Raw genomic sequence first — 14,658 nt, 5'->3', positions numbered from 1 at the left:
TAATGCCTAGCATTAATTACAAGGGGAAGTAGTGCTCCATGTCATGCTCAAGTGCACTAACTAACATCACATTTTCCAACATCGACCACCACATGGAGGTGAGCTATGTGCATAATATATTTGATAGCATCTAGTTTCCACTACCTTCTCATATTTGCTTGGTCCATACGTGCTATTGCTTTCAACCATCTTCACAAAAGTAAGGAAGGGGTTAATAGCGTAAGTATGTTGATTTTGGCATGGTTGCTAAAGCCCCCAACATAGTTCTACTTTGCTCATAGCTACAAAGCCTATGAATCTCGTAATTGGTGCATAGTTATTTGAAAAGCAATTGAAAAATATGCATCATGCGACCATGCTTTTATTGCAGCCTACAAATAGCATACCCTCATGATCAAGTGGCATGCTTCAATTAATTCAAGGAATAAATTTTCCCCAAATTGAAGCTACTCCAAAGCTAGACCTTAACACTAGAGGAAAAATTCAAAGACCAACAAAGGGTTGATACAAGAGCTAGCAAAATATTGAACTCTAACATGTCCTCTCTCTCTCTCTCTCTCTCTCTCTCTCTCTCTCTCTCTCTCTCTCTCTCTCTCTCTCTCTCTCTCTCTCTCTCTCTCTCTCTCTCTCGTGTAGTCAAAGACTCAAATTCCATTTTCATTGATGATTGATACATGCGAGTATGAATGTAGAAGCCCTCAAAAAGTCAATTCCTAAAAAATCTCGCTTAGCTCTTGGATATCTTTGTGATCTTGCTGAATGCAACTATAACTAGAGCAGCAGCTTCAACACCAATAGCTCTTCCCTTCTTGCACCCTTCCTCTAACAAATAGCCTTTCCTTGGGCTCTCCGAGCTTCAAATTGATTTGAAAATGTTTTCTTGTGTGCATTTTTTAGCCTTTGAGACATGTGGATACTCCCCACAAGAAACGGTTGGTTCTTGAACATGTTCATGTACACATCAAACTTATCGATCTTCTTGGCTTCCTTGAAGCCAACGATAGAACACACATGCATCTCAGCCACAAGACCTTGGATGGCATCACACTTCATCCTTGGTCTAAAGTAACTATTGGTTAGCTTCCATATTACAAAACCATCTTTGACGAGCTTCGTGATGTCCTGCCATACTGAAAGTGAGTTGGCCATGGAAATCTCATTGACATCATTGGGATTGGGCCATCGCGCATTTGAGAATACTGGCTACCATGCACTTTTGCATCTTGAGAGAAACCATGGCCGAATTCACTCGGGTGACACTCACCATTTGCCCTTCTCTCTCTCTCTCTCTCTCTCTCTCTCTCTCTCTCTCTCTCTCTCTCTCTCTCTCTCTCTCTCTCTCTCTCTCTCTCTCTCTCTCTCTCTCTCTCTCTCTCTCTCTCTCTCTCTCTCTCTCTCTCTCTCTCTCTCTCTCTCTCTCTCTCTCTCTCTCTCTCTCTCTCTCAAATTTGTAGAGGAAGCTAGAAGCTTGACCTTGTCCACTTTCCTGGTCATTTTCCATGTGTCACTATCTTTTTGCTATATTATTGTTTGAGCCAATGCTTAAAGTGAGGGCAACGGGTGCTCAAATTCAGGTCAGGTGCAGGCATATCATAAGGCAAGAGAGTTGGCAAACTGCAAAGAGAACACAAAAATCACGAGGAAAAACAAAGCTCGATCAATGCCATTGTAAATTCCATCATCCAGCCCCTTGCTCCCAAAATGAATCTGAGATATGTAGGTGTCAACGATTGGCAAGCCGCTCAAGCTCTAAAGCTGAATAAAATATCAGCATCAAGCGGGGATAGCCCTGGTTACCTTCGCTATCACTGCAATGCCTCTGTTGCGGGCTCCTAGCTCCTCCTCCTACTCCTTTGTCGCTGACATTCCGGGCCACGCCGATCCTGCAAAAACGGCGAACTACGTGAAAAGAATAGGCTATGCTGCAAGGATAGGCCATTTTTTAAACTTTGCAGGCGGGCAAGGCAAGATCTCATCTCTTGGAGCTGGAACATACTAATAAGGCCCTAACTCTAATAAGAGAGAATATGTGGATCACAGCTTGACATGGGGACCACTGCAGCTGCCATGGAGGGAAGGGGCTTTGCTCTCAGCAAGCTGCTAGACAACCCTAACCTTTCCTAACCCACCACGTTTTGGGCGGCATTCCCCCCCTCATCTCAGCGTGGGATGCGGGCAGCGCAGGCTGGGTGCTTAAGGTTGCTCTTGATTGGCTAGCCTTGTATGGAGGCCAGATGTGTGCCCTATTCTTTCTCAAGCTTCTCTTAACGGCCCTCTCTCCTCCCCGCAAATCATCTTGCCCAATGATGACCCATCCACCACAGCATACTTGGGTACCCTGCATGCTCGCCCTCGAAGGTCAGCTCAACGCAGAGATTCTGCAACAAAAGAAAACTCAGGAATGCGCCAACCTCCTTCCCGAGCTTCACACTTTGGATGCAACGGTCCATCATGTCTTGGAAGCTCTGCTAAAACCTGCACCACTTTCGCAAGAAGCGAATGAGAACCTCAGAGTTCATGTTACCTCAGCAACCGCATTGGCGGATCAAGCGCATTGTGAAGAAACACTACCACCAGCCCTTGTGAACGGGCAGAGCGATGGCAAAAAGAAGGCTTCTCCTTTACACAGGGCTCATCTGAACCCCACCTAATGGAAATATTTACTCGGAACTCCTGCACACATTGGCACGATCGTTCAAAAAATAAACTGCTTGTAGCCATCCATGCCGGCGTGGATGGCTACAGGTAGTTTCACCTTGGACTCACACACACTATCAGCGGCTCATCTAAATGCAGCCTAATAAGCTTAGGCCTATGTCACACTGGGGCGGGCGTCCGCCTCCTTCTTGGAAGTGTGGGCATCTGCTTCATGTCACACCTGGAAATATTCAAGAAGCTGTCGACTATTGTCATCAAATAAATTTAAGCCAAATGGCGAATCGCCCGCCATCACCGCTGCCTATCAGAGCTTGAGGCCTGTTAACTGACTTCACGCGCACGCTTTTTCAGTTGGCCGCGACTTTGCAAAGTAGGCCGGGCAAGCTAGGCCACCCCTCTGACAACACGCGAGGCCATCTTCTTTTTTTTGCTGCAGCCAATAAACTGTCACCACATAATCTTGGCTTGCTTGTGCCCGTTTGCTTGTGCCCGTCCCAGTGTGACATAGGCCTTAGAAAACTATCTCTAGCCATCTCCGTCGTCGCCACGCATGGCTATAGGAAATTCCATTATGGTTCAAATAATTCCCTTGAGTCACACGTGGTGCTCATACAAGGCAAGTTAAACACCCTCGCTAACTACATGTATAAACTCATAGGTAAAGATTTCCATTAGAAACCTATGTGTAACCATCCGTGCTAGCTACAGACACTTCCATTATTTACCAAATATTTCCCTTGTCACATGTGGGCACTCACTCATACAAGGCAAGTTGAACACTCTTCCTAACACACAGAGGTGGTGAGTGGAAGAAAATGAAGGTCTCGTCTTGCTATAAAGTGTTCATGATGCTATAGGATAGCATCAGCACACATGCTCTCATTTTCCTGCATGTGCAAGATGAGCTTATAAATTTTTTGCATATAGGTGTATCAAATTATGAAGATTATGTGGGCAACCTACTACTGACCAGTTTTTAGTGAAAGTTTTACTGCTTTTACTGGTTTTTACACTAAAATCTTCAAAATGTACCAGGTTTCCATCAAGTTGACCCTCCTGCCTAGCTCTATTCTCTCCCCCTTTTAATTTTCATCAAATATACCCAGTCTCTCTCCCTCCCAAAACTAGAAAAAGTCAAGCAAGGCCCCGTCCTATGCACATGTTTCCTGTCTCTTTGAGCCACAAGGTGTAGTGTTCATAGCTAGTCGCAACCACCTTGTTCGTCTTACACTCGAGCCACAAGCTACGCCGTGCACAGCTCACCTACACCACCATAGTGTTGCCTTGCTGTTGCACAGATGTTAGTCTCATTCACCATATGTCATGTCCCCTTCATGTGTTCTTAATTTTCAAAGTGCAATTCCTATCATGTGCAGCTCGCAAACACCCCTGTTAATTTCATGCATTGTTGCTACAAAGGCGTCCTCACCAAGCTCTTGCTTCCAACGATGATGGAGGATCCCTCCCCTTGGTTTGTTGCCCCGCTCCACCTGCATATACATCCTCCCATTCTCATCACCTTATCATGATTAGTTGTGTCAATTGCAGAAACAAGAAGTTGTTTTGCCGAAATTACTACCCATTGAAAGGGTAGAGATATACATACTCTTTTCTCAACTTGAGGAGCCAATGGGCTACATGTAGGACTTGCACAAGAGCAACCATGGGAAACTTGAGTTGTTGCCACACAACGCTTTCTCTACAAAATCACTATTGTTTCCACCACCATATCGACAAAAGTTTTATCGTGCCAGTTATGTTATTATAATTGTCTCTATAACTCTTGGAGCCAAAGACTCACGAATCACGTGTCTCGAATAAGGATGTGAAGACAAGAATCGACACACATAGATCAGTACTCTATTAGGCTTTGAAGGAAATAAAATTGCTATAGTGCACGCACGAGAGAGAGAGAGAGAGAGAGAGAGAGAGAATTAGAAAAAACTATAGACATGGTCTCTAGGTGGCATTCCCCCCTCTTCTTCATCCTTGATGTTGAGGATGGGAACCTAGTAAGTAATGTTGAGTAGAGAAGCTTCCAATTGTTACATATTGCCACTAGGAAAATTTGAACTCTACATGTTGGAGGAAAATTTTGCTAGTGGCGAAAGGGAGCCCACACCTCGTCTTTTTATCTAGAGAGTTAAAGGACCTTTAGAGCTAACTTCTCTAAAATATTTTCTCGGATTTTGGTTCGCTCAAAAAATGTTGCTCGGTGTATGGTAAGACTCCTTGAGTTGGTAGGCCATCTCATTGATAGGTTTCAAGATTTGGAAAGGACCATAGTATCTTTTAGCTTATCATAATATATTTGATGGCCCATAGGATTTTTGCCAGTGGTTTGCCTCAATCAAGCTTTAGGAAACTTAAGCAAGACCCAATCATTTTCATTGAATGTTAAGGCCCTTCTGTGCTTGTCAGCAACATCTTTTTGCCTTTGTTCAGATATGGATATAGCCTCCTTAATCTTTTGAAAAGATTCTTGTAGGTCACGGCTATACTCATCGGCAGCGAAGATCTTCCCATGTACTTTGAGTAACAAGGGACTTTTAGGTCTTCCCTCAATGATCTCAAAAGGTGCTTTTCCCATAGAAGTATGTACAGTATTATTGTAGGCATACTCTACAAGAGGTAAGTACTTTTCCCATTTTGAGCGTTGATCTACTTTGTTAACATAAGTCTTGAGTAGATTAAGTATTGTAAGATTGGCTATCTCACTTTGGTCATTCGTTTGTGGATGATAGGCCGAAGTGAAATTCAATCTCAATTTCTGTCGTCCAAACTTCTTTCAGAGTTTTCTTGAGCTCTCTGTACTTGTTTCTACGTTCTAGCTTGGACTCCGTGTGTTCTCTGTTGCACTTGTTCTTTTCTGATTTTTTTGTTTCAGTTTTCGTTTCATTCCTCTGAACTTGATTTCTTGAGCTTCTTTTGTCTTTTCGTAAGCTCTTTTGCTCATTGCCTCTCATTCTTCCAGAAATCTTGTCCTTAACACAATCTTCCGCCCTTACTAGCATTAGGAATTGATTTTTTCCTCTTATTCTGGGCATCGGATTGGTTCTAACCCCCTTTGTTTTTCTCTTTGCTCTATAGCGTTTCTGGCGTTGTTTAGTTTGGTTCGGAAAATCATAAAATCGGACATCCGTTATAGTTTCTTCGTTTCTGCTTGAATTATCCGTTGACTCGTTGTCTGCTTCATTTCCCCACTCTGGATGATCGGAAATGTCGTGAAACACCTCTTCTTCATCTTCCTTTTCCAGTGTATCGTTCTTTTCAGTTTCTTTTTCGAGTATAGTTCTCAGCATGAAGTACGGAACCACGTCGTACCCGTCCTTGTCGCAAAATTTCGTTGTGGGACCATCCGGAATTGCACAAACATCTAGGGTTGCTAGAATGTGTGTCCATTCTAATGGTTCAAGCATGTCCTCTGGAAAGGGTTCTCCTATATAAGTTTCGTCTTCGATAGCCCTTTCTAAAACATATTCTTCTCACCTCAGACTTCCACATTTCGAGGCTCCACACATCCATAACTCCTTGGGCTTACCTAACCAAGCTGGAAATTCGGATCCCGCCAAAGTAGCTGAATCAAACTCTTCTACCAGTGTTCGGTTCACATCTTTGTAGCTATGGTCTCTCAGGCTCACACGTGTAGTGGTTTCCATATTTCTCAGGTATATGTGATCGTAGCCCCAATCCTGGACCATTTTCAATTGTCTCATGAATGGTCTTCCCAGTATGATATCATAGTTATTCTCCTTGCCAAAATCGACAATAGCAAAAGTATGTTCGTATTCAATGCCGCAAGAAGTCACTACGACTTTCTCTAATAACCCCATAGGTTTCTCCATGTGTCCATCTACTAATTGGAGTTTCAACCTAGTCTTCCTTATTGCTGGTTTCCTCCATTTTTTCCAGATTTCTTTTGTAGCAATGGCTACCCCAGCTCCGCTGTCTAGTATTGCCATCGTGTTCACTCCTTGGAATTCAACTGGTAAGGTTGTATTCCCCTCTTCACCTTCGCAATACTCTCCGACCTTGTTTAAGGGTACAGGCTTAGCGTTCTTTTGTGGTTTGCTCAGCTCTTGTATACCCTCTTGCAGTCTCGATGTTGGGTCTTTTATCCCAAATTTCTCCAAGCATTTTCCTACAGTGGTCCACATATGTGGTCTTAGCTTCAAAAGCTCAGCTTGAGTGATAGTGCATGTCACTGGTGTTGACAAGATCTCTATCAATCCTTGTGAGTCCATGACTTTTTCTGATGAGATTCTTCGTGCGGGAAGTGCTCTAATCTCGGATTTTGCTTCATACTCTCCTAAGTATGAAGGTAAGGTATTCAGTGAGTGAGGTTTGCTCTCCATTGTTCTAACAGAGCCCCCATCTCCCCAGTAAGATTGCAGATCCAAGTCCACTTGAGATCCTGCCTCAAATTCCACTATGGGAGGATTCCTAATGTCCTTTTCCCAATTTGTCTGATTAGCTTGGCAACTTAGCTCGTTTGCAAAGTTTGCCTCTCTCACTTGTTTCCAAAATTCATTGTAATCCTCATCTTTTCCGTAAGACCTCTGTATGATTGGATGAAAACTCTCTATCTCCTGATCGGTTGTGTTCAATACTATGCGGTCATCCTTGTGTGTATTTTCAGGCTTTTGTGCACTGGGAGTCTTTTCAGCTACCCGTGAAATGATAGTCTCTTGGTGAATTGGGTTTTCCGTTCCACAATTCATTGTTTCTCTTGGTGGTTCTAATAAGGCTTGTGCAGTCTCGATCATTCTCTGGCACATTTCAAATCTCTGCTTTTCCAATTCCGCGTTTGGGTATGTCATCCACCTCTGTTCTTGTGTTTGGTTGTTCTTTAACCTAGCTTCGTAAGCTCTCATCAGTGAGTCCAATGGTTCGTGTACTTTGTCGACTAGCATTGATCCCCTTGAGCTTAAGCTCGTTGTTTCTTTGATACTCTTTTGTTTCGTTCTTTCCGGGCTCATCTCTCGTTTCGCGTTTTGACTCTCAAGTTTTTCTAATCTATCTTTAGTTCGCTTTAGTTCCTCAGCTAGAATAGCGTCTTCACTTTCTTTTCTCAACAAAGCTAAAGAGAAGGGAGTTTACAAAGGTAAGAATAAACTCTCTCCTGAAGATCTTGAGTGTTATCGTAAGGATAACCGGTGTTTCAAGTGCGGTGAACAAGGGCATGCGTACCACGCTTGTCCCCAAAAGAACAACTGCCAAGATCCTCCTAGAGCTTCCTTGGTTGAAATCCAAGAGGAGGAGACTCACCAAACTCACCACAAAGGATCTCCTCTATGCCATGCTTGGGGAAAGGTAAGAGAACATGATGCTTTTATTCTCTTGGACCCTGGTTCTACTCACAATTTTATATCTATAGAGTTGGCCACTAAGCTAGGAATACAATCCTACGAGATGGGAGATGTCCTACCCGCGGACAGTGCCTTCAAGGGGCAAGAAGCTTCAGTCACTCCCTTAATTGGGAAATTGAGGCTTCATGTCCAAGGCTATGTGGACAAAGAGGACTTCTTTATCTCTCCTCTCAAGCATGAGGATGTAATCCTAGGGGCACCATGGTTTGACCACCTAGCTGTCGATGTTAAATTTCCTGAAAGGAGAATCTCCTTTAAGTTCAAGGAAAAAGACATGTATATAGATGCTAAGGAAATGGGTAACACCATCCCCATTGTACATACACCAGCTTTCAACAAGTCAATAAAGAGCTCTATTTCCGTGTACATGATTTTTGTTAAAGACTCTCAAAATGAACCTAATGCTTTAGCAAAAGAAAATAAAAGCAACCAAAAGGAATTAGAGTTATCCAATTTTCTCAAGGGGTTTCAAGATGTTTTTATTGACGACATCCCTTGTGAGCTACCTCCTAAACGAGGTAATGATGACCATGCAATTGAACTTCTTCCAAGAAGTTCACCGCCTAATAAACCTCCTTATAGAGTTTCTAAATCTCAACAAGAGGATATTATGCGGCAAGTGCATGAGTTAGTTGAGAAGGGTATGGTTAGGCCAAGCTTATCTCCATTGTGCTCACCTGTGCTATTAGTGCAAAAGAAAGACGGCACATATCGTATGTGTGTCGACTATAGAGCACTAAATAGGATCACTATCAAGAATAGGTTTCCCGTTCCACGGGTAGAAGACCTATTTGATAAGCTACAAGGATCGAACTACTTCAGTAGGGTTGACCTAAAAAGTGGCTATCATCAAATAAGGATAGTTGATCAAGACATTGTAAAGACCGCATTTCGTACTACATTTGGTCTTTACGAATACATTGTCATGCCTTTTGGCTTAACCAATGCACCAGCCACATTCAACCGCTTGATGGAGAAGCTATTCAGGCCTCATCGAACCTTCACTGGAGTGTTCTTTGATGATATTATCATCTACTCTAATTCATTGGAGGAACACAAGCAACACCTCCAGGTAATATTTCAAGTTTTAAGAGAGAATAAACTTTATGTTAATCGAAAGAAAAGTGAATTTTTCTTGCAAGAGATTCAGTATTTAGGTCACATTCTCTCTCAAGATGGCATCCAAATGGATCCATCCAAGTTAGAGGTAATAAAAGGATGGCCTAAACCAAGGAATCTTCATGAACTAAGAAGCGTCATAGGTATGTGTGCATACTATAGACGCTTCATAGAAAAGTTCTCACAAATTGCAGGACCATGACATGACCTAACAAAGAAAAGCGTTAGGTATACATGGTCTGCTAAGGAGAACAATGCTTTCGAAAAGCTTAAAGAAAAGCTTATCTCTTAACCTGTGCTTACACTACCGGATCTCTCAAAACCATTTGAGGTCCAATGCGATGCTTGTGGTGATTGCCTTGGAGTTGTTTTGCTCCAAGAAGGGCACGCCATAGGCTATGAGAGTCGAAGGCTCGACCCTGTTGAGCAAGCTCTAGGCATATACGAAAAGGAACTCCTTGCAGTTCTACATGCCTTAGACTTATGGAAGCACTATTTATTGGGGACTCCTTTCATTCTGCGAACGAATCACCAAAGTCTTAAGTACTTCATGACGCAGACCAAGCTCTCCGACAAACAAATGAGGTGGGCAAATTTCCTTTCGCAATTTCATTTTCATATTTCTCACATTGCTGGCAAGCATAATCAAGTAGCTAATGCACTCTCAAGACGGCCGAGAGTGAATGCGGTTTCCATACCAACTCACAATGATCTATCTTCAATGATAGATCAGTATGCTATTGATCCCGATTTTAGAGATGTGATTTCAGCCCTTGCATTAGGGAAGAAAGAAGAACCGTTTACTTTACAAGATGGTTATCTTCTCTATGGCAATAGACTATGCGTTACTAACTCACTACGTGAGAAAGTAATGTATGAATCTCATGCTCCACCTTATGCGGGGCATAGAGGGATTCAGTCTACCTTAAAGGGAATTGAAACATATTTCTATTGGCCTACCATGAAAGTGAACATACAAGAGTATGTTTCCAAATGTGTGGTATGCCAAAAGACAAAATTTGATAGAGGGAAGCAACTTGGATTGCTTCAACCCTTGCCAATCCCTAATTCACCATGGGAGAGCATATCCATGGATTTTATCTTTGGATTGCCTAAGTCTATCCATGGGAATACGGGAATATGGACGATAGTAGACAGGTTTAGTAAACAAGCTCATATTATACCTGTCAAAAAGACTATCAAAGCCCATCAAATGGCAACCCTCTTTATTTCACAAATTTTCAAGTACCATGGCTTGCCCATGTCCATAGTGTCGGATAGAGATCCTAGAATGACCAGTAATTTCTGGAAGGGTCTCTTTGAGAATTTAGGAACAAGGCTAAACTTCTCTTCGGCCTATCATCCACAAACTGATGGCCAAAGTGAAATAGCTAACCTAACCATTCTCGATCTACTAAAATCCTATGTAACGGAAGTAGATCAAAGATCCCAATGGGAGAAGTACTTACCCTTAGTGGAGTATGCTTACAATAACACTGTACATACTTCCACGGGAAAAGCACCTTTCGAGGTGATTGAGGGAAGATCAAAAAGTCCCTTGCTACTTAAGGTACATGGGAAGATCTTCGCTGCAGATGAGTATAGCCGAGACCTACAAGAATCTTTCCAAAAGATTAAGGATGCTATCTCTATCTCAGAGCAAAGGCAAAAGGCTGTTGCTGACAAGCACAGAAGATCCCAAGCCTTTAAAGAAAACGATTGGGTCTTGTTAAAGTTTCCCAAGGCTCGATTAAGGCACACAATGGGCAAGAATCCTACGGGTCACCAAAAGTACTATGCTAAACTAGCAAAAAGGTACTATGGTCCCTTTCAGATTCTTAGGCCAATCAATGAGATGGCCTATCAACTCAAGTTGCCCAATCATTGGCTCATACACAATGCTTTTCATGTGAGCCTATTAAAGCCTTACAAAGGAGAGCCACCTCAAGAACCAACTATTGAAGACCCACCGGAGATCGAGGATCAAGAAGAGGTGCTGCAGCCCGAATCCATTCTCCGACATGAAGACAAGGTACTAAGAGGCGGTAAGACTATCCGACGATATCTTATTAAGTTTAATAATTATCCTTTTGAAGATGCTAGATGGATGCAAGGCATACAATTAAAGGATAACCTAAACCTTGTCAATGCTTACAATGCTTCCCAAGAGTAAGCAAATGTACAAAATGTTAAAAATGAATTAAATTTTTGTCTTATAAGACTCTCTTTTTCTTTATTTGTGCACAAAAATGAAGTGGTATATATGCTTAGATCAAGTTTGCGGAGACGACGTCTCCCAAACACCAAGTAGAGCTTGTCACTCTACTATGGAAGACTGATAGGACTAATGTGCAGACATGCTTGCGGCAGCCTCAGGCTCTCAAGCGCCAAATGGACTATTCATCCATTGTGGAATGATGTCGTAGGATAACATAGGGATCCTCTACCCGCTAAGAAAAAGACTCATGAACATGCTTTATCTTCTCTACATCATAGTCGAGGACGACTATGCGTTGGTATCAGAGTTTCATTTTCAGACCCACTGCTGGTAGGAATAGTTTCTAGCATATTCAATGTCGTCTTTTGCACTTTGTTTGGATTCTTTGAACAATCCTCAATGAAGTGAGTAACCCCACACTCAGTGCAATAAGCGTTAATTCTAATGATTTCCGTATGTGGACAAACATTCATCAAATGGTCACCTCCACACTTGTAACAGGGTCCTAGTGCTGGTCTTGGTCCCACTTGATTCGTCCTTTGTGGATAGGATGGTCTTTGTCCTGTTAACCCTCCATGAGCTATGAACGTCAATGTTCTTGCGTCCAAATTGTATCTCTCTTCATCAGAAGCACTTGTAACTGTTGGTGTTCCAACATTCCCAATCATGCCCCATGGTTCTGGTTGTTTGGGTTCTTCTGGTGGGTAATACACAGTTGGAGACATGTGTGCACCAGATTCTTCATAATAGGCTTGAACAGGCACTAAGGCTTGTTCTTCCTCATTCTCTAAGGTTGGTGCATATCTAATGCCCACTAGTCTTGCTCCTGGTAAAGGTGGTTGTTTTCCCAATACCGGTTGCGATCTTTCTATCCCCATAGGTCCTGGTACATTTCCAGGTACTGGATGTACCTGAGGTGGTGCTAATTGAGCAGGAGGTGCATATTGACGCTCCCTTACATACCCTTTGTTGTAATAGCACTCCTCTGTTGGATGGTTTGTCCATTTTTGTTCAATACCATTTCAGTGGTTTTGGCAATGGTTTTTGGTATGGTGCCATCCTTTTTAGAGCCTCTTCTATCATTTGCTCTACATTTGGCATGGTTATTGTTTGAACATTCTTTTTAGTGGTAGTCTCGCTCGCTATGGAGGAAGAGCTACTGGATGCAAAATCTGTATCCGCTGACACCTCTCCGTAAACCGTACAGTTATCCACTAAGTACAATGCTTCTCTCGTTACTTGCTCGAAACTTGTACAAGCTTTCAAGTGCGAGTCCTTCTTGAGAGTGTCATTTCTCAATCCTTCGATAAAGAGAACAGATAGTCTGTCATCTTGTGGTCGTTCACGTACTGGACATCTCTCAATGTATTGTTTGAAGCAAAGTGAAGCTTCCTTCACTTTTTCGTGTTCTCTCTGTTTAAAAGCATATATTTGTGAGACCGTATTGTGCTTAATCCCTCGTTTTGAGAATTCCTCAGTAAACTCTCTTAGCAAATGGTCAATGTCATGGAATCCCCCTCTGTTCAGTGGTTGAAACCATGTCAATGCCGTACCTTCTAGAGTAAGACCAAATCCCTCGTATTGTGTATGGAAATCTGTTATCTGCTCAGCTCTTAAGACTTGCTTAAAGAGTGACACATGTGCATACGGATCTCCTGAACCACCATACTTCTTTGGCATACACTTGGCTACTTGAGATGGTCTCATACGTCTATGGTCTGCTACCAATCTCATTGCTCCTGTGTCCCGGCTAAAGCTTTCTCTAGCATCATGTACTTCATGGGTTACCCTTGTCGGTTCCCCTGCCCTGTGTCTACTACTAGGAGGTAAATGTGATGGTTCCGCTTCGAACCTTGGACCTGGAGTGGTATACGTGGGTATTGGAACTGCACTACCTCGATTCGTATCCATTGACTCTTTGGAATGTAATGATCCCATTGGTCCGGGCTTCGAGTACTGAGGTTGACTGAAAGAGTCAGCAGCCTGAGTTCTTTGTCCTCCTGTTGTCATTGGGTTTTGCACTCCATTTGTTGGTGCTGGTCTTTGTGAGCTAGAAGTAACATAATATTGATGTAGTGGTCCCCCAAAGTATGTATATCCTTCTAATTCTTTCTTGTCCATTGTTGAGTATTGCCTCCCATACTTGTCGTAAGCGGCAATTTTCACTTCCGATCCCTCTGTGTAGGTAAAGACATAAAGTTTTTTTTGGTCTGTCAACTCTCCGGTGTAGGGTTCTTCACATCTATAATAGAGATCTTGCTCCCCATTATTATATTTGTATAGCCCCACATAGATGTTATCAGTGTTGATCCTTGTAGTTTCATTCTCTCTTCTTAACCTCGCATCAGGAAAGTTCATTATTGGTGCTTTCTCCTCAAGTTCTTCATCTACTTTGGCTTTGGTGCCCATCAATCCCCACTTGTCCACAATGTTAGGGTTTAGGACTACTACCAAGTACATGGTACCCTCGTCATCTAGATATCTATCTCCGCTATAGCTCACAGGCACTAAGTCCTTGAACTCACTAGGTCTATCTTCTATCTTTACACAATAGCGATCCATTCCATCTTTGTAGATCTTGGCACCTTGCTCATTGTCGTACTGGTATTTTATGAACAATAGCTTCATTGTGGCGGAAGGGTTTGATGGTCCTGCTGCCATATTTTCTCTGTTGTTCAAGTTCAAGTGTTCCAAGTGTTCGGTGAAAATCTCGTAAGATCTCTCCGAAGAAGTATCAGAAACACTTCCTTCAAAGATCGGCTGTAATGGTTGCACCCAACTTTGGTTTACACTTCCCTCGGTTGATATGACACTTGCTTGTTCCCCTTGTTTTGGTTGGTTATTCTGGAGATTCTTGCCCGATCTCAAATTCATCAATTCCCCTAAAGGACTTTAACTTTTCTGTCTCGGCAATTTGTTTTCCCAAGTTTTTGTGGTCAGAATTGATCCAAACTGATTGATACTTGGTCAATTCTTTAATCTTGTCAGTTGGACAACTTCTGTTTCATCAAGTGAGAATTTTGTTGCAGTTATGCTGAAAAAGACATTATACGCGTATGATGTCTTTTTTCACAGATTTGGACTATTTTGCAGTTCTGTTTCATCAAGTGAGAATTTTGTTGCAGTTATGTTGAAAAAGACATTATACGCGTATGATGTCTTTTTTCACAGATTTGGACTATTTTGGTTATGCTCACTCTCAGTAGCCCCCTTATGCTCTGTCCACTCACAAAATTCAGTTTGAACTCTCTTTGAGCAAGTTATGGCTACTTTAGGCTTTTCTTGGCAATTTTC

Source organism: Adiantum capillus-veneris, chromosome 21 (assembly GCF_014529385.1).
Source record: "Adiantum capillus-veneris isolate H3 chromosome 21, ASM1452938v2, whole genome shotgun sequence".
Classification (NCBI taxonomy): domain Eukaryota; kingdom Viridiplantae; phylum Streptophyta; class Polypodiopsida; order Polypodiales; family Pteridaceae; genus Adiantum; species Adiantum capillus-veneris.
The sequence above is the reverse complement of the archived record's forward strand: the minus strand, read 5'-3'. Positions refer to the sequence as shown.